The following is a 22,880-nucleotide window of genomic DNA, read 5'->3' as shown; positions in this document are numbered from 1 at the left end:
AGGTTTAAAATGGTCAGTTTAATTAAAGACAGAAAAGTGAAACGAATGACTGCAGAAATACTGTATGTGGCCATGAACTGAGATGAAAGGATGATTTTGGAACTCTGTCTTGCAGATTACCCTCAATGCCGCAATGGATAGGGCACTACTCTCACAGACCAGGGTGTGTAAGTTTAAGTCTATCTGAGGTGCACACCCTGAACTAATACATTTTTGCTGAAACCTAATCATATTGTTTACTCTTCCTCGTAGCAGCTTGCCAGGGTGATAGTATATTGCAACAGAACCATTCCACTTCTTCACTGAAAAGAGTCATGCTGGTTACCCAAATGTGCAGCGTGTCATTTTATACAACTTTCTTTATTGAAATTAAACTTGGACTCACTTGAAATATTCTCTTTCAAAATGAATGTTTTGAGCTGCTGTGAATTTTATTTCTAGAGGTGGTGACAGGCTTTCAGGTACGTGCTTAGGTCAAGGCCCTGTTCATGTCACTTGTATAAGCTAATTCAGGGAGCAAATTAGCAAGTCAAGAAATGGGAAGTCTGAACTACTGTCAAAGCAGTTTCATTCTCTTTTCAAATAATCCAAAAATACCATTGCAGCATAAAACAGAGTATTCAATAAAAGAAGAAAGGAGGATTAACGGCAAAAAAGCACAGCATAAGATATGAAACTTTGGAAATTATCTAGATATTGTTTGAAAAATCTCCTTTGATGGAAAGAAGATGAAGAATGGTATGGGATCCTGTCCTGCGCACCTGTAATTAATATGTTCCACATCCATTCATACCACCTAACCCTAAACACCCAAACATGTTGCAGTCAGTGACCATGTGGCCTAATGGATAAGGCGTCTGACTTCGGATCAGAAGATTGAGGGTTCGAGTTCCTTTATGGTTGAGTCTTTTTCTCACAGCACCCAACTTATCTTTACATACAAACTGGAAACACACTCTTACAATACTCCTTTCACTCTCACTCATTAAGAAAGCCCAATGCAAACTGCACAATCAGTCACGTTATGCCTTCAGCATTGCTACTTTTCTGTCTTTCTGCCATACCAAAGAACCTCTTCATAAATGCCATGGATATGCAATACGTATACAACAATATGACATGGCACAATCATTCTGAACAGAACTGTGGGTAGATTCAGTGCAGGGAGTGTGTGCGTGCAGAAAGCAGAAACTATGCATGGGTAGAAGCTCTATGATTTTCTCCAGGAATAATGCAAATTGTCCCTCAGAAAAAGTATAGTACTAGAGAAGAATCATAAAGGATTGACACAATTGCTGCCTTTGCTGTTGCCCCAGTTGTGTAATCTGTCAAGGACTGGTCTCTTGCAGATTGAGTCACCTAGTTGCAATTGTGTGGTAAAAATCACCCTTACAATCATTTTTGCTATAAACTTGAGATCTTTCTGAGATACTATCTCACAGACTTCTTATGAATGAGGAACTCTGAAATTGTCACATTCCAATTTGTACGTCCTTAAAACTATGCTGGTTATTCCAAATGGGCAGATTGTTTTTAAAATTCCTTTCTGTCTCGAGTTGTAGTTATATTGATACAGAGGCATAATTGTTGAATGATATATATTGGTTTGATTGAAATATGTTTGTAGAGGTGGTGATAGGCTTTCTGTGTCTGTCTGAGAGCAAGGACCGGTTAACGTGTTTTTCCAAGAGCAGTTTGTTGTGAAAGGTATCAGGCAAAGAAGTATGTATTGTGATGTGGTTCTCTGACTGCTTCTGTCCACTTGCCAAAAGTTCCAAGGCCCTATGATAGCACAAAAACGGTAAGATTGAAGTGGTGGGTGCCAGAGGTTTAAAATGGTCAGTTTAATTAAAGACAGAAAAGTGAAACGAATGACTGCAGAAATACTGTATGAGGCCATGAACTGAGATGATAGGATGATTTTGGAACTCTGTCTTGCAGATTACCCTCAATGCCGCAATGGATAGGGCACTACTCTCACAGACCAGGGTGTGTAAGTTTAAGTCTATCTGAGGTGCACACCCTGAACTAATAAATTTTTGCTGAAACCTAATCATATTGTTTACTCTTCTTCGTAGCAGCTTGCCAGGGTGATAGTATATTGCAACAGAACCATTCCACTTCTTCACTGAAAAGAGTCATGCTGGTTACCCAAATGTGCAGCGTGTCATTTTATACAACTTTCTTTATTGAAATTAAACTTGGACTCACTTGAAATATTCTCTTTCAAAATGAATGTTTTGAGCTGCTGTGAATTTTATTTCTAGAGGTGGTGACAGGCTTTCAGGTACGTGCTTAGGTCAAGGCCCTGTTCATGTCACTTGTATAAGCTAATTCAGGGAGCAAATTAGCAAGTCAAGAAATGGGAAGTCTGAACTACTGTCAAAGCAGTTTCATTCTCTTTTCAAATAATCCAAAAATACCATTGCAGCATAAAACAGAGTATTCAATAAAAAAAGAAAGGAGTATTAATGGCAAAAAAGCACAGCATAAGATATGAAACTTTGGAAATTATCTAGATATTGTTTGAAAAAACTCCTTTGATGGAAAGAAGATGAAGAACGGTATGGGATCCTGTCCTGCGCACCTGTAATTGATATGTTCCACATCCATTCATACCACCTAACCCTAAACAGCCAAACATATTGCAGTCAGCGACCATGTGGCCTAATGGATAAGGCGTCTGACTTCGGATCAGAACATTGAGGGTTTGAGTCCCTTCATGGTTGAGTCTTTTTCTCACAGCACCCAACTTATCTTCACATACAAACTGGAAACACACTCTTACAATACTCCTTTCACTCTCACTCATTAAGAAAGCCCAATGCAAACTGCACAATCAGTCAAGTAATGCCTTCAGCATTGCTACTTTTCTGTCTTTCTGCCATACCAAAGTACCTCTTCATAAATGCCACGGATATGCAATACGTATACAACAATATGACATGGCACAATCATTCTTAACAGAACTGTGGGTAGATTCAGTGCAGGGAGTGTGTGCGTGCAGAAAGCAGAAACTATGCATGCGTAGAAACTCTATGATTTTCTCCAGGAATAATGCAAATTGTCCCTCAGAAAAAGGATAGTACTAGAGAAGAATCATAAAGGATTGACACAATTGATGCCTTTGCTGTTGCCCCAGTTGTGTAATCTGTCAAGGACTGGTCTCTTGCAGATTGAGGCACCTAGTTGCAATTGTGTGGTAAAAATCACTCTTACAACCATTTTTGCTATAAACTTGAGATCTTTCTGAGATACTATCTCACAGACTTCTTATGAATGAGGAACTCTGAAATTGTCACATTCCAATTTGTACGTCCTTAAAACTATGCTGGTTATTCAAAATGGCAGATTGTTTTTTAAATTCCTTTCTGTCTCGAGTTGTAGTTATATTGATACAGAGGCATAATTGTTGAATGATATATATTGGTTTGATTGAAATATGTTCGTAGAGGTGGTGATAGGCTTTCTGTGTCTGTCTCAGAGCAAGGACCGGTTAACGTCTTTTTCCAAGAGCAGTTTGTTGTGAAAGGTATCAGGCAAAGGAGTATGTATTGTGATGTGGTTCTCTGACTGCTTCTGTCCACTTGCCAAAAGTTCCAAGGCCCTATGATAGCACAAAAACGGTAAGATTGAAGTGGTGGGTGCCGGAGGTTTAAAATGGTCAGTTTAATTAAAGACAAAAAAGTGAGACAAATGACTGCTGAAATACTGTATGTGGCCATGAACTGAGATGAAAGGATGATTTTGGAACTATGTCTTGCAGATTACCCTCAATGCCGCAATGGATAGGGCACTACTCTCACAGACCAGGGGGTGTAAGTTTAAGTCTATCTGAGATGCACACCCTGAACTAATACATTGTTGCTGAAACCTAATCATATTGTTTACTCTTCCTCGTAGCAGCTTGCCAGGGTGATAGTATATTGCAACAGAACCATTCCACTTCTTCACTGAAAAGAGTCATGCTCGTTACCCAAATGTGCAGCGTGTCATTTTATTCAGCTTTCTTTATTGAAATTAAACTTGGACTCACTTGAAATATTCTCTTTCAAAATGAATGTTTTGAGCTGCTGTGAATTTTATTTCTAGAGGTGGTGACAGGCTTTCAGGTACGTGCTTAGGTCAAGGCCCTGTTCATGTCACTTGTATAAGCTAATTCAGGGAGCAAATTAGCAAGTCAAGAAATGGGAAGTCTGAACTACTGTCAAAGCAGTTTCATTCTCTTTTCAAATAATCCAAAAATACCATTGCAGCATAAAACAGAGTATTCAATAAAAGAAGAAAGGAGGATTAACGGCAAAAAAGCACAGCATAAGATATGAAACTTTGGAAATTATCTAGATATTGTTTGAAAAAACTCCTTTGATGGAAAGAAGATGAAGAACGGTATGGGATCCTGTCCTGCGCACCTGTAATTGATATGTTCCACATCCATTCATACCACCTAACCCTAAACACCCAAACATATTGCAGTCAGTGACCATGTGGCCTAATGGATAAGGCGCCTGACTTCGGATCAGAAAATTGATGGTTCGATTCCCTTCATGGTTGAGTCTTTTTCTCACAGCACCCAACTTATCTTTACATACAAACTGGAAACACACTCTTACAATACTCCTTTCACTCTCACTCATTAAGAAAGCCCAATGCAAACTGCACAATCAGTCACGTTATGCCTTCAGCATTGCTACTTTTCTGTCTTTCTGCCATACCAAAGTACCTCTTCATAAATGCCACGGATATGCAATACGTATGCAACAATATGACACGGCACAATCATTCTTAACAGAACTGTGGGTAGATACAGTGCAGGGAGTGTGTGCGTGCAGAAAGCATAAACTATGCATGCGTAGAAGCTCTATGATTTTCTCCAGGAATAATGCTAATTGTCCCTCAGAAAAAATATAGTACTGGATAAGAATCATAAAGGATTGACACAATTGCTGCCTTTGCTGTTGCCCAAATTGTGTAATCTGTCAAGGACTGGTCTCTTGCAGATTGAGGCACCTAGTTGCAATTGTGTGGTATAAATCACCTTTACAACCATTTTTGCTATAAACTTGAGATCTTTCTGAGATACTATCTCACAGAATTCTTATGAATGAGGAACTCTGAAATTGTCACATTCCAATTTGTACGTCCTTAAAACTATGCTGGTTATTCAAATGGGCAGATTGCTTTTAAAATCCTTTCTGTCTCTAGTTGTAGTTATATTGATACAGAGGCATAATTGTTGAATGATGTATATTGGTTTGATTGAAAAATGTTCGTAGAGGTGGTGATAGGCTTTCTGAGTCTGTCTGAGAGCAAGGGCCGCTTAACGTCTTTTTCCAAGAGCAGTTTGTTGTGAAAGGTATGAGGCAAAGGAGTATGTATTGTGATGTGGTTCTCTGACTGCTTCTGTTCACTTGCCAAAAGTTCCAATGCCCTATGATAGCACAAAAACGGTAAGATTGAAGTGGTGGGTGCCGGAGGTTTAAAATGGTCAGTTTAATTAAAGACAGAAAAGTGAAACGAATGACTGCAGAAATACTGTATGTGGCCATGAACTGAGATGAAAGGATGATTTTGGAACTCTGTCTTGCAGATTACCCTCAATGCCGCAATGGATAGGGCACTACTCTCACAGACCAGGGTGTGTAAGTTTAAGTCTATCAGAGGTGCACACCCTGAACTAATACATTTTTGCTGAAACCTAATAATATAGTTTACTCTTCCTCGTAGCAGCTTGCCAGGGTGATAGTATATTGCAACAGAGCCATTCCACTTCTTCACTGAAAAGAGTCATGCTGGTTACCCAAATGTGCAGCGTGTCATTTTATACAGCTTTCTTCATTGAAATTAAACTTGGACTCACTTGAAATATTCTCTTTCAAAATGAATGTTTTGAGCTGCTGTGAATTTTATTTCTAGAGGTGGTGACAGGCTTTCAGGTACGTGCTTAGGTCAAGGCCCTGTTCATGTCACTTGTAAAAGCTAATTCAGGGAGCAAATTAGCAAGTCAAGAAATGGGAAGTCTGAAACATTCTCTTTTCAAATAATCCAAAAATACCATTGCAGCATAAAACAGAGTATTCAATAAAAGAAGAAAGGAGGATTAACGGCAAAAAAGCACATCATAAGATATGAAACTTTGGAAATTATCTAGATATTGTTTGAAAAAACTCCTTTGATGGAAAGAAGATGAAGAACGGTATGGGATCCTGTCCTGCGCACCTGTAATTGATATGTTCCACATCCATTCATACCACCTAACCCTAAACACCCAAACATGTTGCAGTCAGTGACCATGTGGCCTAATGGATAAGGCGTCTGACTTCGGATCAGAAGATTGAGGGTTCGAGTCCCTTCATGGTTGAATCTTTTTCTCACAGCACCCAACTTATCTTTACATACAAACTGGAAACACACTCTTAAAATACTCCTTTCACTCTCACTCATTAAGAAAGCCCAATGCAAACTGCACAATCAGTCACGTTATGCCTTCAGCATTGCTACTTTTCTGTCTTTCTGCCATACCAAAGTACCTCTTCATAAATGCCACGGATATGCAATACGTATACAACAATATGACATGGCACAATCATTCTGAACAGAACTGTGGGTAGATTCAGTGCAGGGAGTGTGTGCGTGCAGAAAGCAGAAACTATGCATGGGTAGAAGCTCTATGATTTTCTCCAGGAATAATGCAAATTGTCCCTCAGAAAAAGTATAGTACTAGAGAAGAATCATAAAGGATTGACACAATTGCTGCCTTTGCTGTTGCCCCAGTTGTGCAATCTGTCAAGGACTGGTCTCTTGCAGATTGAGGCACCTAGTTGCAATTGTGTGGTAAAAATCACCCTTACAACCATTTCTGCTATAAACTTGAGATCTTTCTGAGATACTATCTCACAGACTTCTTATGAATGAGGAACTCTGAAATTGTCACATTCCAATTTGTACGTCCTTAAAACTATGCTGGTTATTCAAATGGGCAGATTGTTTTTTAAATTCCTTTCTGTCTCGAGTTGTAGTTATATTGATACAGAGGCATAATTGTTGAATGATATATATTGGTTTGATTGAAATATGTTCGTAGAGGTGGTGATAGGCTTTCTGTGTCTGTCTGAGAGCAAGGACCGGTTAACGTCTTTTTCCAAGAGCAGTTTGTTGTGAAAGGTATCAGGCAAAGGAGTATGTATTGTGATGTGGTTCTCTGACTGCTTCTGTCCACTTGCCAAAAGTTCCAAGGCCCTATGATAGCACAAAAACGGTAAGATTGAAGTGGTGGATGCCGGAGGTTTAAAATGGTCAGTTTAATTAAAGACAGAAAAGTGAAACGAATGACTGCAGAAATACTGTATGTGGCCATGAACTGAGATGAAAGGATGATTTTGGAACTCTGTCTTGCAGATTACCCTCAATGCCGCAATGGATAGGGCACTACTCTCACAGACCAGGGTGTGTAAGTTTAAGTCTATCTGAGGTGCACACCCTGAACTAATACATTTTTGCTGAAACCTAATCATATTGTTTACTCTTCCTCGTAGCAGCTTGCCAGGGTGATAGTATATTGCAACAGAACCATTCCACTTCTTCACTGAAAAGTGTCATGTTGGTTACCCAAATGTGCAGCGTGTCATTTTATACAGCTTTCTTTATTGAAATTAAACTTGGACTCACTTGAAATATTCTCTTTCAAAATGAATGTTTTGAGCTGCTGTGAATTTTATTTCTAGAGGTGGTGACAGGCTTTCAGGTACGTGCTTAGGTCAAGGCCCTGTTCATGTCACTTGTAAAAGCTAATTCAGGGAGCAAATTAGCAAGTCAAGAAATGGGAAGTCTGAAACATTCTCTTTTCAAATAATCCAAAAATACCATTGCAGCATAAAACAGAGTATTCAATAAAAGAAGAAAGGAGGATTAACGGCAAAAAAGCACATCATAAGATATGAAACTTTGGAAATTATCTAGATATTGTTTGAAAAAACTCCTTTGATGGAAAGAAGATGAAGAACGGTATGGGATCCTGTCCTGCGCACCTGTAATTGATATGTTCCACATCCATTCATACCACCTAACCCTAAACACCCAAACATGTTGCAGTCAGTGACCATGTGGCCTAATGGATAAGGCGTCTGACTTCGGATCAGAAGATTGAGGGTTCGAGTCCCTTCATGGTTGAATCTTTTTCTCACAGCACCCAACTTATCTTTACATACAAACTGGAAACACACTCTTAAAATACTCCTTTCACTCTCACTCATTAAGAAAGCCCAATGCAAACTGCACAATCAGTCACGTTATGCCTTCAGCATTGCTACTTTTCTGTCTTTCTGCCATACCAAAGTACCTCTTCATAAATGCCACGGATATGCAATACGTATACAACAATATGACATGGCACAATCATTCTGAACAGAACTGTGGGTAGATTCAGTGCAGGGAGTGTGTGCGTGCAGAAAGCAGAAACTATGCATGGGTAGAAGCTCTATGATTTTCTCCAGGAATAATGCAAATTGTCCCTCAGAAAAAGTATAGTACTAGAGAAGAATCATAAAGGATTGACACAATTGCTGCCTTTGCTGTTGCCCCAGTTGTGCAATCTGTCAAGGACTGGTCTCTTGCAGATTGAGGCACCTAGTTGCAATTGTGTGGTAAAAATCACCCTTACAACCATTTCTGCTATAAACTTGAGATCTTTCTGAGATACTATCTCACAGACTTCTTATGAATGAGGAACTCTGAAATTGTCACATTCCAATTTGTACGTCCTTAAAACTATGCTGGTTATTCAAATGGGCAGATTGTTTTTTAAATTCCTTTCTGTCTCGAGTTGTAGTTATATTGATACAGAGGCATAATTGTTGAATGATATATATTGGTTTGATTGAAATATGTTCGTAGAGGTGGTGATCGGCTTTCTGTGTCTGTCTGAGAGCAAGGACCTGTTAACGTCTTTTTCCAAGAGCAGTTTGTTGTGAAAGGTATCAGGCAAAGGAGTATGTATTGTGATGTGGTTCTCTGACTGCTTCTGTCCACTTGCCAAAAGTTCCAAGGCCCTATGATAGCACAAAAACTGTAAGATTGAAGTGGTGGATGCCGGAGGTTTAAAATGGTCAGTTTAATTAAAGACAGAAAAGTGAAACGAATGACTGCAGAAATACTGTATGTGGCCATGAACTGAGATGAAAGGATGATTTTGGAACTCTGTCTTGCAGATTACCCTCAATGCCGCAATGGATAGGGCACTACTCTCACAGACCAGGGTGTGTAAGTTTAAGTCTATCTGAGGTGCACACCCTGAACTAATACATTTTTGCTGAAACCTAATCATATTGTTTACTCTTCCTCGTAGCAGCTTGCCAGGGTGATAGTATATTGCAACAGAACCATTCCACTTCTTCACTGAAAAGTGTCATGTTGGTTACCCAAATGTGCAGCGTGTCATTTTATACAGCTTTCTTTATTGAAATTAAACTTGGACTCACTTGAAATATTCTCTTTCAAAATGAATGTTTTGAGCTGCTGTGAATTTTATTTCTAGAGGTGGTGACAGGCTTTCAGGTACGTGCTTAGGTCAAGGCCCTGTTCATGTCACTTGTAAAAGCTAATTCAGGGAGCAAATTAGCAAGTCAAGAAATGGGAAGTCTGAAACATTCTCTTTTCAAATAATCCAAAAATACCATTGCAGCATAAAACAGAGTATTCAATAAAAGAAGAAAGGAGGATTAACGGCAAAAAAGCACATCATAAGATATGAAACTTTGGAAATTATCTAGATATTGTTTGAAAAAACTCCTTTGATGGAAAGAAGATGAAGAACGGTATGGGATCCTGTCCTGCGCACCTGTAATTGATATGTTCCACATCCATTCATACCACCTAACCCTAAACACCCAAACATGTTGCAGTCAGTGACCATGTGGCCTAATGGATAAGGCGTCTGACTTCGGATCAGAAGATTGAGGGTTCGAGTCCCTTCATGGTTGAATCTTTTTCTCACAGCACCCAACTTATCTTTACATACAAACTGGAAACACACTCTTAAAATACTCCTTTCACTCTCACTCATTAAGAAAGCCCAATGCAAACTGCACAATCAGTCACGTTATGCCTTCAGCATTGCTACTTTTCTGTCTTTCTGCCATACCAAAGTACCTCTTCATAAATGCCACGGATATGCAATACGTATACAACAATATGACATGGCACAATCATTCTGAACAGAACTGTGGGTAGATTCAGTGCAGGGAGTGTGTGCGTGCAGAAAGCAGAAACTATGCATGGGTAGAAGCTCTATGATTTTCTCCAGGAATAATGCAAATTGTCCCTCAGAAAAAGTATAGTACTAGAGAAGAATCATAAAGGATTGACACAATTGCTGCCTTTGCTGTTGCCCCAGTTGTGCAATCTGTCAAGGACTGGTCTCTTGCAGATTAAGGCACCTAGTTGCAATTGTGTGGTAAAAATCACCCTTACAACCATTTCTGCTATAAACTTGAGATCTTTCTGAGATACTATCTCACAGACTTCTTATGAATGAGGAACTCTGAAATTGTCACATTCCAATTTGTACGTCCTTAAAACTATGCTGGTTATTCAAATGGGCAGATTGTTTTTTAAATTCCTTTCTGTCTCGAGTTGTAGTTATATTGATACAGAGGCATAATTGTTGAATGATATATATTGGTTTGATTGAAATATGTTCGTAGAGGTGGTGATAGGCTTTCTGTGTCTGTCTGAGAGCAAGGACCGGTTAACGTCTTTTTCCAAGAGCAGTTTGTTGTGAAAGGTATCAGGCAAAGGAGTATGTATTGTGATGTGGTTCTCTGACTGCTTCTGTCCACTTGCCAAAAGTTCCAAGGCCCTATGATAGCACAAAAACGGTAAGATTGAAGTGGTGGATGCCGGAGGTTTAAAATGGTCAGTTTAATTAAAGACAGAAAAGTGAAACGAATGACTGCAGAAATACTGTATGTGGCCATGAACTGAGATGAAAGGATGATTTTGGAACTCTGTCTTGCAGATTACCCTCAATGCCGCAATGGATAGGGCACTACTCTCACAGACCAGGGTGTGTAAGTTTAAGTCTATCTGAGGTGCACACCCTGAACTAATACATTTTTGCTGAAACCTAATCATATTGTTTACTCTTCCTCGTAGCAGCTTGCCAGGGTGATAGTATATTGCAACAGAACCATTCCACTTCTTCACTGAAAAGTGTCATGTTGGTTACCCAAATGTGCAGCGTGTCATTTTATACAGCTTTCTTTATTGAAATTAAACTTGGACTCACTTGAAATATTCTCTTTCAAAATGAATGTTTTGAGCTGCTGTGAATTTTATTTCTAGAGGTGGTGACAGGCTTTCAGGTACGTGCTTAGGTCAAGGCCCTGTTCATGTCACTTGTATAAGCTAATTCAGGGAGCAAATTAGCAAGTCAAGAAATGGGAAGTCTGAACTACTGTCAAAGCAGTTTCATTCTCTTTTCAAATAATCCAAAAATACCATTGCAGCATAAAACAGAGAATTCAATAAAAGAAGAAAGGAGGATTAACGGCAAAAAACCACAGCATAAGATATGAAACTTTGGAAATTATCTAGATACTGTTTGAAAAAACTCCTTTGATGGAAAGAAGATGAAGAATGGTATGGGATCCTGTCCTGCGCACCTGTAATTGATATGTTCCACATCCATTCATACCACCTAATCCTAAACACCCAAACATATTGCAGTCAGTGACCATGTGACCTAATGGATAAGGGGTCTGACTTCGGATCAGAAGATTGAGGGTTCGAGTCCTTTCATGGTTGAGTCTTTTTCTCACAGCACCCAACTTATCTTTACATACAAACTGGAAACACACTCTTACAATACTCCTTTCACTCTCACTCATTAAGAAAGCCCAATGCAAACTGCACAATCAGTCACGTTATGCCTTCAGCATTGCTACTTTTCTGTCTTTCTGCCATACCAAAGTACCTCTTCATAAATGCCACGGATATGCAATACGTATACAACAATATGACATGGCACAATCATTCTGAACAGAACTGTGGGTAGATTCAGTGCAGGGAGAGTGTGCGTGCAGAAAGCAGAAACTATGCATGGGTAGAAGCTCTATGATTTTCTCCAGGAATAATGCAAATTGTCCCTCAGAAAAAGTATAGTCCTAGAGAGGAATCATAAACGATTGACACAATTGCTGCCTTTGCTGTTGCCCCAGTTGTGTAATCTGTCAAGGACTGGTCTCTTGCAGATTGAGGCACCTAGTTGCAATTGTGTGGTAAAAATCACCCTTACAACCATTTTTGCTATAAACTTGAGATCTTTCTGAGATACTATCTCACAGACTTCTTATGAATGAGGAACTCTGAAATTGTCACATTCCAATTTGTACGTCCTTAAAACTATGCTGGTTATTCAAATGGGCAGATTGTTTTTTAAATTCCTTTCTGTCTCGAGTTGTAGTTATATTGATACAGAGGTATAATTGTTGAATGATATATATTGGTTTGATTGAAATATGTTCGTAGAGGTGGTGATAGGCTTTCTGTGCCTGTCTGAGAGCAAGAACCGGTTAACGTCTTTTTCCAAGAGCAGTTTGTTGTGAAAGGTATCAGGCAAAGGAGTATGTATTGTGATGTGGTTCTCTGGCTGCTTCTGTCCACTTGCCAAAAGTTCCAAGGCCCTATGATAGCACAAAAACTGTAAGATTGAAGTGGTGGGTGCCGGAGGTTTAAAATGGTCAGTTTAATTAAAGACAGAAAAGTGAAACGAATGACTGCAGAAATACTGTATGTGGCCATGAACTGAGATGAAAGGATGATTTTGGAACTCTGTCTTGCAGATTACCCTCAATGCCGCAATGGATAGGGCACTACTGTTGGAAAATGGGTTATTGGTAGGGCAGGTAGGTACCTACACCTAGCAACAAGCCACTAACCTCCACATAGGTACAGTTAAGTCTCAGTAAATTAATCCCAGCTCAACCCTTGGTAGCTTGGCAACGAGCATCAAAGGCTTAATTTAGGAGACAAAGTGTAAAGCATTCAAATATCACAAAACAGTAATTAAATAAAACACAGGAAACAGTTTAAAAATCCAAAACCAATTTATAAAAATAGTTTATATTTTTATCTTTAAAATGACACAAAAACAATTAAAATCGGTTCAGGGGAACCGGGGATATGAATTTTTAAAGAATTATTACTTTTCTAGCGCTTAGAAACAAAAAGCGCCAATCGGGTCATCTGGTTGCACCTCGACCGGGGCAAAGTCAAACTTTCAGGCCGACCGCGATGGAGCCCTGCTCGGCTACAGGTCGCGGGAGGCCTCGGTTAAAAAGTTACCTTCTGACTTAGTCTTTATTTTGAAGTTTTTCTTCACCGGGACGAACCTGCCAGTTGAATCCGACCTCCTGGAGCCCTTGTCCGGATACGCGATGTGGGTTTCCTCGGTGGAGACTTTTACCTTCGGACTTAGTCGTTTTTTCGAGATGAAAATCCTTCTACCGGGGTAAACCTGGATCTTGATCCGACGTCCATGGAGCCCTTCTCGGATACGATGGCTGGGAGGTCCCGGTCAACTTTTTACGTTCGGACTTAGTCTCTTTTTTGGATGTTTTTCTTTACCGGGACGAACCACGAAGTCAGGCCGGGTCGCGGTTGAGGCAAGCCGGCTAGAATTTCCGCGGCGGGTCGGTCCCTCTCTCGAGCTTTTTTCCAAAAATTCTCAAATCTTTTCCAAACTTCTGGGGCTTCACCCAGATGTTCTTTTAAGGTTCTTTTGGGGTCCACAGCTCACCCCAAGGGTCCAGAAGTTCTGTGATGGTCCTTGGGGGGTGCAGACTTCAACTCCCAGAATGCACCTGGCGCAAACTCCTTTTTGACCACTGGACAGTGGTCAGCTGGTCGCTTTCTTCAGGAGTTGGTGCAGGGGACTCTGGTTTAGCAATTTTTCACCTGTAGCAAACAGGGAGTCCCTCCTTGAACCAGTTGAAGCCAGGCAAAGTCCTTCTTGTGGTGAAGCCCAAGTGTGCAGCTGGTGCAGTCCTTCTGAGTGAAGGGTCCAGGTGCAGGCCAGGGGTCCAGCAGGGCAGTCCTTCTTCTTCTTTAGTTCCTTTCTTGTTGAATTCTGGAGGGGATCTGAGGTGTGGGGGCAGGTCTGCCAGTTTTATTCTTGCTCCTGGGTGAAAAGCAGGGGGGACCCTGGTTCTCCAATCAGGTACAGGGTCGTCCCCCTGTGATGACCACTTCCTGGGAAGTGTGGCAAAAATCCATCCCAAAAGGCAACAGTCTCTAAAAATCCAACATGGCTGAATCTGATTTTTGGAGGTTACATCTGGCTGAGCCCACCCACTGGTGTGGCTAAAAATCATAAACACACCCCTCTCCTGCCCTCTCCTAATCTAATCAAGGGGGCACCTAGCTGTCTGGGGTTGCAGGATGTGGGGGTGTTGCTGGGTGCTCCAGATGTCCTTCTCTGCCTTTGAAGACCAGTTTGGCAGCCCTCCCCCTTCCTGCCTCACCATCTGCTGAGGGGAGATTCTCTCCCCCAAGCACATTCCTTTGTGTGAAGCTAGGCCACTTCACACCTCATCAAGGCAGCCTGGCAGAAGCTGCTGCAGGCTGGCCAATCAGAGCACAGCAGCAAAAACAATGCAGAGCTGAAATTGGCAACTTTTTAGGTAAAGTCTAAACTTTTTACCTGGACAAGTTATATTAACTCCAACAACTGGAAGTTGTGGGATTTATTACAACAATCAATTTGATACCAAATTCTTGGTATGTAACATTTAAGGAGACTTTAAAATTTAAAATAAAGTCTGCCCATTCTAGCCTATGAAGGCCATTTACTTCAATGAGGGAAAAACAAATTTGGCTGTTTTTACCTCACCAGGGCTTATAAATCTATTTTTATAAAGTCCCTGCTTATAGTTACATGGCACCCAGCCCTAGGGGCACATAGGGCACACCTTAGGGGTGACTTATATGTAAAAATAAGGTAGTTTAAGACTTTGGAAGTACCTTTAATTCCAAAGTCGAATTTGCATATAACTTTAATTTAAAAGCAGCCAGCAAGGCAGGCTTGCTTTTAAAATGACACTGGGCACCTCAGCAATGCACCTAGGTGTGCACCACCTATGCTGTGGTCCCTAAACCTACATGCCCTACCATATACTAGGGACTTATAGGTAGGTTAACTTAGCCAATTATAATTAGCCTAATTTGCATATCCATTTTACACAGAGCACAGGCCCTGGGACTGGTTAGCAGTACCCAGGGCACCTTTAAAGTCAGGAAAACACCAGCAAAAAGTGGAAAATGGGGGCAAAAAGTTATGGGGCCTCTGCAATCAGCCCTGTTTTCTCACACAACCCCCCCCCCCAGCCCACACGCCCAGGAGACTCAGCCCAACCCTGGGAGAGTCTTCCTGGCTTGTTAGGCGAGGAAGACAGTGAAGAAAACTGGCTGTCCCTTTGCAGGGCCTACTCTGCCTTACATCCTCCTGTCAGGGTCACTCCCTCTGGGTAGTGAAGCCACCCCAACAGTAAAAGGACCCAACTCAAACTCAAACTTCCCTCTAGGGGGGTCTTCCTCCTTTCTCTCTGCCAACTTGGGTAGTGAGGTGCCCACCTCCCCTACTCCAAACTTTGCTAGGGCAACACCTAGCTTACCCAAAGAGGTCACCCAACACTTGAGCAACCCCACCATGACCAATAGGGTCAGGGGGCCTACTTTGCTATTGGCCCTGGAGTCTGCCTCCCAGGCCAAGTACATTGCTGCCAGGAAGGCTAGCACCCAGCAGAGGCTACTGACAGCTGTCAGTACCCAGAACCACACCCTAAGCTCTCCACTGACAGGTGGCTGAGCTGCTTTAGGGGCATCTTTGGGGTCCTGGCACCCCTCTTGCTGTCTAGAGTGGGGGACTACCACCTCCTGTGGCAGACACCCTCCTTCCACTCTCTCTTCTGTCAGTGCAGGGGCAACACCTTGCATCTGGACAGCTGCCTGACTACTCAGGACTTCCTTGGGGTCAGGTGAGGCCTCACCAGTGCCAACTCTGGGCTCCCCCCCTACTGGGGCAGAAGGCCTTTGGCTCCCTGGAACTCTCTTTAAGAGTGGCCTACCCTTCCTTTTCTTCTTTCCTTTTCTTGGGGACCCCTGTCTCCTAACTGTAGGGACTGACTCCCCAGGACTTTGGGTTGGGGGGGCGCCCTGGGCGACCACCCCATCTGGGACCAGACTCACCTCTGGGAGGTCATTGCCCAGGATACAATCTAGGGGGAGGTCAGCACTGACTACCACCCTAATCCAGTCAAGGATACCCTCCCTCTCTAGGGACACTATGGCTACAGGTTTGGAGGTGACCTCCCCTGTGGCTATCCTGACTTTCTTTGTCTTTCCTGGGACATACATGTCTGGCGTCACTAACCGGTCACTCACTATAGTGTGACTGGCACAGGTGTCCCTCAGGCCAGTGGTAGGGATCCCATTCACTTGAATGTGGTGGAAGTGCCTACTCCCACCCTCAGGGATCACCAGCTTACCATCTGGTCCTGTCTCCCAGCACAATGCTAGGAGGACTTCATCATCTGAGGAATCCTCCTCTATGGCTACACTGGACAGCCCAGTGCTAACCACCTTCCTTGGACAGGCTGCATCTCCTCTGAAGTGACCTGTCTGCTGACAGTCAAAGCAAGCCCTACTGTCCAAGAGTTTTTTTAACCCTGGGTCTCCCTGTCTCTGCTTGTCAGAGTGGGAGTGGGATTTACTCTCCTCCTTCTTAGGGTTCTGGGGTACAGAGGGAGTCTCTGTGGTGGGCTTACCACCTCCCTCCTTAGGTTTTTGGGGACCTGTCCCCCCCTTCTTGGAGTCTCCCCCCTGGGACTTGACAACCACCCTGGTTCTCAACCACTCATCAGCTGCCTCCCCTAGCTCTCTAGGGTTGGTCTGCTTAGAGTCCACTAGATGCTGGCGTAACCTTTCTTGGGTACAATTGGTCAAGATGTGCTCTCTCATGATCAGATTGTATAACCCCTCATAAGTATCTACTTTGTTACCAATAATCCAGCCCTCTAGTGCCTTTAGTGAAATGTCCACAAAGTCAACCCAAGACTGGGTACTGACCTTCTGGGTGTCCCTGAACTTCATTCTATTTTGCTCTGGGGTCAGACCAAACTTCTTGGCTAAGCACCTCTTCATACTAGGGTATGAATCTGCCTCCTCCCCCCTTAAGGTCAGAAGCCTATCCCTCCCTGAGTTGGGGACCAACTCCCACAAAAGGGAACCCCAGTATTGAGGCCTAACCCTTCTCATTTGGAGTGCCCTCTCAAAGGCCCCCAGCCACTTATCTATGTCATCCCCCTCTACATAGGCAGGAACCACCCCTTTGGGTAATCTGGGGCAAACTCCCCCACCCATGGACACCTCAGCTTCTTTATCGCTGCTTCCATCTCTTTTCTCTTTGTATGCCCACTTTTTCTTTTCTAGGGCCAGCTTCTCTGCTTCCAAAGCTATGTATGCTAGCTGGGCCTCCAGCTCTCTTTCTCTGATGGATGGGTTCTCTCCTCCTGAAAGAACCCCCTTCCCACCACTAGCTTTGGGTCTGCCCCTAGTGACTGTATTTACTGAGGACCGTTCTTCCTCATCCTCACTTAGGCTCAGATGCCTTCCCTCCCCTGAGTGGTTAGAGCTTGCATCCTCCCTTCTTTCTCCCTCCTTTGGAGCTTCTTCTGACTCTACCTCTTGGGCCTCAGCCCATGCTGTCAGGGATGTGATCAGGATTTGCTTCCTGAGATCAGTGGTTGCAGGCAACCCTCTTTCAATACACAACCCCCTAAGCTGGACTACTGTCAGTGTGGGTAGGCTAGCCAGATCAAGCTCCATGGTTCCCTAGTTTTGTGTCAACAAAAACTTTTTGCAAAAATTGGAAACAAGAATTTAGAAAAATTACAAAAATTTAATAATTGAAATTAATCCAAATTAAAAATTAAAAGTTTTTTTGCACTAGGACAATTTAAAGGATTTTTAATTTGTTTTACCCAAAACTGTAACGTGATATTGAACACAAGTACAGGATCCCACCGCTGCCACCAATTATGTTGGAAAATGGGTTATTGGTAGGGCAGGTAGGTACCTACACCTAGCAACAAGCCACTAACCTCCACATAGGTACAGTTAGGTCTCAGTAAATTAATCCCAGCTCAACCCTTGGTAGCTTGGCAACGAGCGTCAAGGCTTAACTTAGGAGACAAAGTGTAAAGCATTCAAATATCACAAACAGTAATTAAATAAAACACAGGAAACAGTTTAAAAATCCAAAACCAATTTATAAAAATAGTTTATATTTTTATCTTTAAAATGACACAAGAACAATTAAAATCGGTTCAGGGGAACCGGGGATATGAATTTTTAAAGAATTATTACTTTTCTAGCGCTTAGAAACAAAAAGCGCCAATCGGGTCATCTGGTTGCACCTCGACCGGGGCAAAGTCAAACTTTCAGGCCGACCGCGATGGAGCCCTGCTCGGCTACAGGTCGCGGGAGGCCTCGGTTAAAAAGTTACCTTCTGACTTAGTCTTTATTTTGAAGTTTTTCTTCACCGGGACGAACCTGCCAGTTGAATCCGACCTCCTGGAGCCCTTGTCCGGATACGCGATGTGGGTTTCCTCGGTGGAGACTTTTACCTTCGGACTAAGTCGTTTTTTCGAGATGAAAATCCTTCTACCGGGGTAAACCTGGATCTTGATCTGACGTCCATGGAGCCCTTCTCGGATACGATGGCTGGGAGGTCCCGGTCAACTTTTTACGTTCGGACTTAGTCTCATTTTTGGATGTTTTTCTTTACCGGGACGAACCACGAAGTCAGGCCGGGTCGCGGTTGAGGCAAGCCGGCTAGAATTTCCGCGGCGGGTCGGTCCCTCTCTGGAGCTTTTTTCCAAAAATTCTCAAATCTTTTCCAAACTTCTGGGGCTTCACCCAGATGTTCTTTTAAGGTTCTTTTGGGGTCCACAGCTCACCCCAAGGGTCCAGAAGTTCTGTGATGGTCCTTGGGGGGTGCGGACTTCAACTCCCAGAATGCACCTGGTGCAAACTCCTTTTTGGCCACTGGACAGTGGTCAGCTGCTCGCTTTCTTCAGGAGTTGGTGCAGGGGACTCTGGTTTAGCAATTTTTCACCTGTAGCAAACAGGGAGTCCCTCCTTGAACCAGTTGAAGCCAGGCAAAGTCCTTCTTGTGGTGAAGCCCAAGTGTGCAGCTGGTGCAGTCCTTCTGAGTGCAGGGTCCAGGTGCAGGCCAGGGGTCCAGCAGGGCAGTCCTTCTTCTTCTTCAGTTCCTTTCTTGTTGAATTCTGGAGGGGATCTGAGGTGTGGGGGCAGGTCTGCCAGTTTTATTCTTGCTCCTGGGTGAAAAGCAGGGGGGCCCTGGTTCTCCAATCAGGTACAGGGTCGTCCCCCTGTGATGACCACTTCCTGGGAAGTGTGGCAAAAATCCATCCCAAAAGGCAACAGTCTCTAAAAATCCAACATGGCTGAATCTGATTTTTGGAGGTTACATCTGGCTGAGCCCACCCACTGGTGTGGCTAAAAATCATAAACACACCCCTCTCCTGCCCTCTCCTAATCTAATCAAGGGGGCACCTAGCTGTCTGGGGTTGCAGGATGTGGGGGTGTTGCTGGGTGCTCCAGATGTCCTTCTCTGCCTTTGAAGACCAGTTTGGCAGCCCTCCCCCTTCCTGCCTCACCATCTGCTGAGGGGAGATTCTCTCCCCCAAGCACATTCCTTTGTGTGAAGCTAGGCCACTTCACACCTCATCAAGGCAGCCTGGCAGAAGCTGCTGCAGGCTGGCCAATCAGAGCACAGCAGCAAAAACAATGCAGAGCTGAAATTGGCAACTTTTTAGGTAAAGTCTAAACTTTTTACCTGGACAAGTTATATTAAATCCAACAACTGGAAGTTGTGGGATTTATTACAACAATCAATTTGATACCAAATTCTTGGTATGTAACATTTAAGGAGACTTTAAAATTTAAAATAAAGTCTGCCCATTCTAGCCTATGAAGGCCATTTACTTCAATGAGGGAAAAACAAATTTGGCTGTTTTTACCTCACCAGGGCTTATAAATCTATTTTTATAAAGTCCCTGCTTATAGTTACATGGCACCCAGCCCTAGGGGCACATAGGGCACACCTTAGGGGTGACTTATATGTAAAAATAAGGTAGTTTAAGACTTTGGAAGTACCTTTAATTCCAAAGTCGAATTTGCATATAACTTTAATTTAAAAGCAGCCAGCAAGGCAGGCTTGCTTTTAAAATGACACTGGGCACCTCAGCAATGCACCTAGGTGTGCACCACCTATGCTGTGGTCCCTAAACCTACATGCCCTACCATATACTAGGGACTTATAGGTAGGTTAACTTAGCCAATTATAATTAGCCTAATTTGCATATCCATTTTACACAGAGCACAGACCCTGGGACTGGTTAGCAGTACCCAGGGCACCTTTAAAGTCAGGAAACAACCAGCAAAAAGTGGAAAATGGGGGCAAAAAGTTATGGGGCCTCTGCAATCAGCCCTGTTTTCTCACAACTACTCTCACAGACCAGGGTGTGTAAGTTTAAGTCTATCTGAGGTGCACACCCTGAACTAATACATTTTTGTTGAAACCTAATCATATTGTTTACTCTTCCTCGTAGCAGCTTGCCAGGGTGATAGTATATTGCAACAGAACCATTCCACTTCTTCACTGAAAAGAGTCATGCTGGTTACCCAAATGTGCAGCGTGTCATTTTATACAGCTTTCTTTATTGAAATTAAACTTGGACTCACTTCAAATATTCTCTTTCAAAATGAATGTTTTGAGCTGCTGTGAATTTTATTTCTTGAGGTGGTGACAGGCTTTCAGGTACGTGCTTAGGTCAAGGCCCTGTTCATGTCACTTGTATAAGCTAATTCAGGGAGCAAATTAGCAAGTCAAGAAATGGGAAGTCTGAACTACTGTCAAAGCAGTTTCATTCTCTTTTCAAATAATCCAAAAATACCATTGCAGCATGAAACAGAGTATTCAATAAAAGAAGAAAGGAGGATTAACGGCAAAAAAGCACAGCATAAGATATGAAACTTTGGAAATTATCTAGATATTGTTTGAAAAAACTCCTTTGATGGAAAGAAGATGAAGAACGGTATGGGATCATATCCTGCGCACCTGTAATTGATATGTTCCACATCCATTCATACCATCTAACCCTAAACACCCAAACAAATTGAAGTCAGTGACCATGTGGCCTAATGGATAATGCGTCTGACTTCGGATCAGAGGCTCGAGGGTTCGAGTCCCTTCATGGTTGAGTCTTTTTCTCACAGCACCCAACTTATCTTTACATACAAACTGGAAACACACTCTTAAAATACTCCTTTCACTCTCACTCATTAAGAAAGCCCACTGCAAACTGCACAATCAGTCACGTTATGCCTTCAGCATTGCTACTTTTCTGTCTTTCTGCCATACCAAAGTACCTCTTCATAAATGCCACGGATATGCAATACGTATACAACAATATGACATGGCACAATCATTCTGAACAGAACTGTGGGTAGATTCAGTGCAGGGAGTGTGTGCGTGCAGAAAGCAGAAACTATGCATGGGTAGAAGCTCTATGATTTTCTCCAGGAATAATGCAAATTGTCCCTCAGAAAAAGTATAGTACTAGAGAAGAATCATAAAGGATTGACACAATTGCTGCCTTTGCTGTTGCCCCAGTTGTGTAATCTGTCAAGGACTGGTCTCTTGCAGATTGAGGCACCTAGTTGCAATTGTGTGGTAAAAATCACCCTTACAACCATTTTTGCTATAAACTTGAGATCTTTCTGAGATACTATCTCACAGACTTCTTATGAATGAGGAACTCTGAAATTGTCACATTCCAATTTGTACGTCCTTAAAACTCTGCTGGTTATTCAAATGGGCAGATTGTTTTTTAAATTCCTTTCTGTCTCGAGTTGTAGTTATATTGATACAGAGGCATAATTGTTGAATGATATATATTGGTTTGATTGAAATATGTTCGTAGAGGTGGTGATAGGCTTTCTGTGTCTGTCTGAGAGCAAGGACCGGTTAACGTCTTTTTCCAAGAGCAGTTTGTTGTGAAAGGTATCAGGCAAAGGAGTATGTATTGTGATGTGGTTCTCTGACTGCTTCTGTCCACTTGCCAAAAGTTCCAAGGCCCTATGATAGCACAAAAACGGTAAGATTGAAGTGGTGGGTGCAGGAGGTTTAAAATGGTCAGTTTAATTAAAGACAGAAAAGTGAAACGAATGACTGCAGAAATACTGTATGTAGCCATGAACTGAGATGAAAGGATGATTTTGGAACTCTGTCTTGCAGATTACCCTCAATGCCGCAATGGATAGGGCACTACTCTCACAGACCAGGGTGTGTAAGTTTAAGTCTATCTGAGGTGCACACCCTGAACTAATACATTTTTGCTGAAACCTAATCATATTGTTTACTCTTCCTCGTAGCAGCTTGCCAGGGTGATAGTATATTGCAACAGAACCATTCCACTTCTTCACTGAAAAGTGTCATGTTGGTTACCCAAATGTGCAGCGTGTCATTTTATACAGCTTTCTTTATTGAAATTAAACTTGGACTCACTTGAAATATTCTCTTTCAAAATGAATGTTTTGAGCTGCTGTGAATTTTATTTCCAGAGGTGGTGACAGCCTTTCAGGTACGTGCTTAGGTCAAGGCCCTGTTCATGTCACTTGTATAAGCTAATTCAGGGAGCAAATTAGCAAGTCAATAAATGGAAAGTCTGAACTACTGTCAAAGCAGTTTCATTCTCTTTTCAAATAATCCAAAAATACCATTGCAGCATAAAACAGAG

The 22,880-nt window shown here is 42.4% G+C and overlaps 3 non-coding genes across 3 annotated transcripts; all 3 read left to right on the top strand.

Moving 5' to 3' along the window:
• Positions 1-6,288: 6,288 nt before the first annotated feature.
• Positions 6,289-6,361, top strand: TRNAR-UCG (transfer RNA arginine (anticodon UCG)). The gene has a single exon. It is a non-coding gene; the product is annotated as a tRNA-Arg (tRNA).
• A 1,735-nt stretch (positions 6,362-8,096) lies between these two features.
• TRNAR-UCG (transfer RNA arginine (anticodon UCG)) lies at positions 8,097-8,169 on the top strand. Its single transcript has one exon. It is a non-coding gene; the product is annotated as a tRNA-Arg (tRNA).
• Positions 8,170-9,904: 1,735 nt separating this feature from the next.
• Positions 9,905-9,977, top strand: TRNAR-UCG (transfer RNA arginine (anticodon UCG)). The gene has a single exon. It is a non-coding gene; the product is annotated as a tRNA-Arg (tRNA).
• Positions 9,978-22,880: the final 12,903 nt, after the last annotated feature.

The sequence above is a fragment of the Pleurodeles waltl genome, chromosome 4_1, assembly GCF_031143425.1.
Source record: "Pleurodeles waltl isolate 20211129_DDA chromosome 4_1, aPleWal1.hap1.20221129, whole genome shotgun sequence".
Taxonomy (NCBI): domain Eukaryota; kingdom Metazoa; phylum Chordata; class Amphibia; order Caudata; family Salamandridae; genus Pleurodeles; species Pleurodeles waltl.
This window is presented reverse-complemented; position numbering and strand designations above follow the sequence as displayed.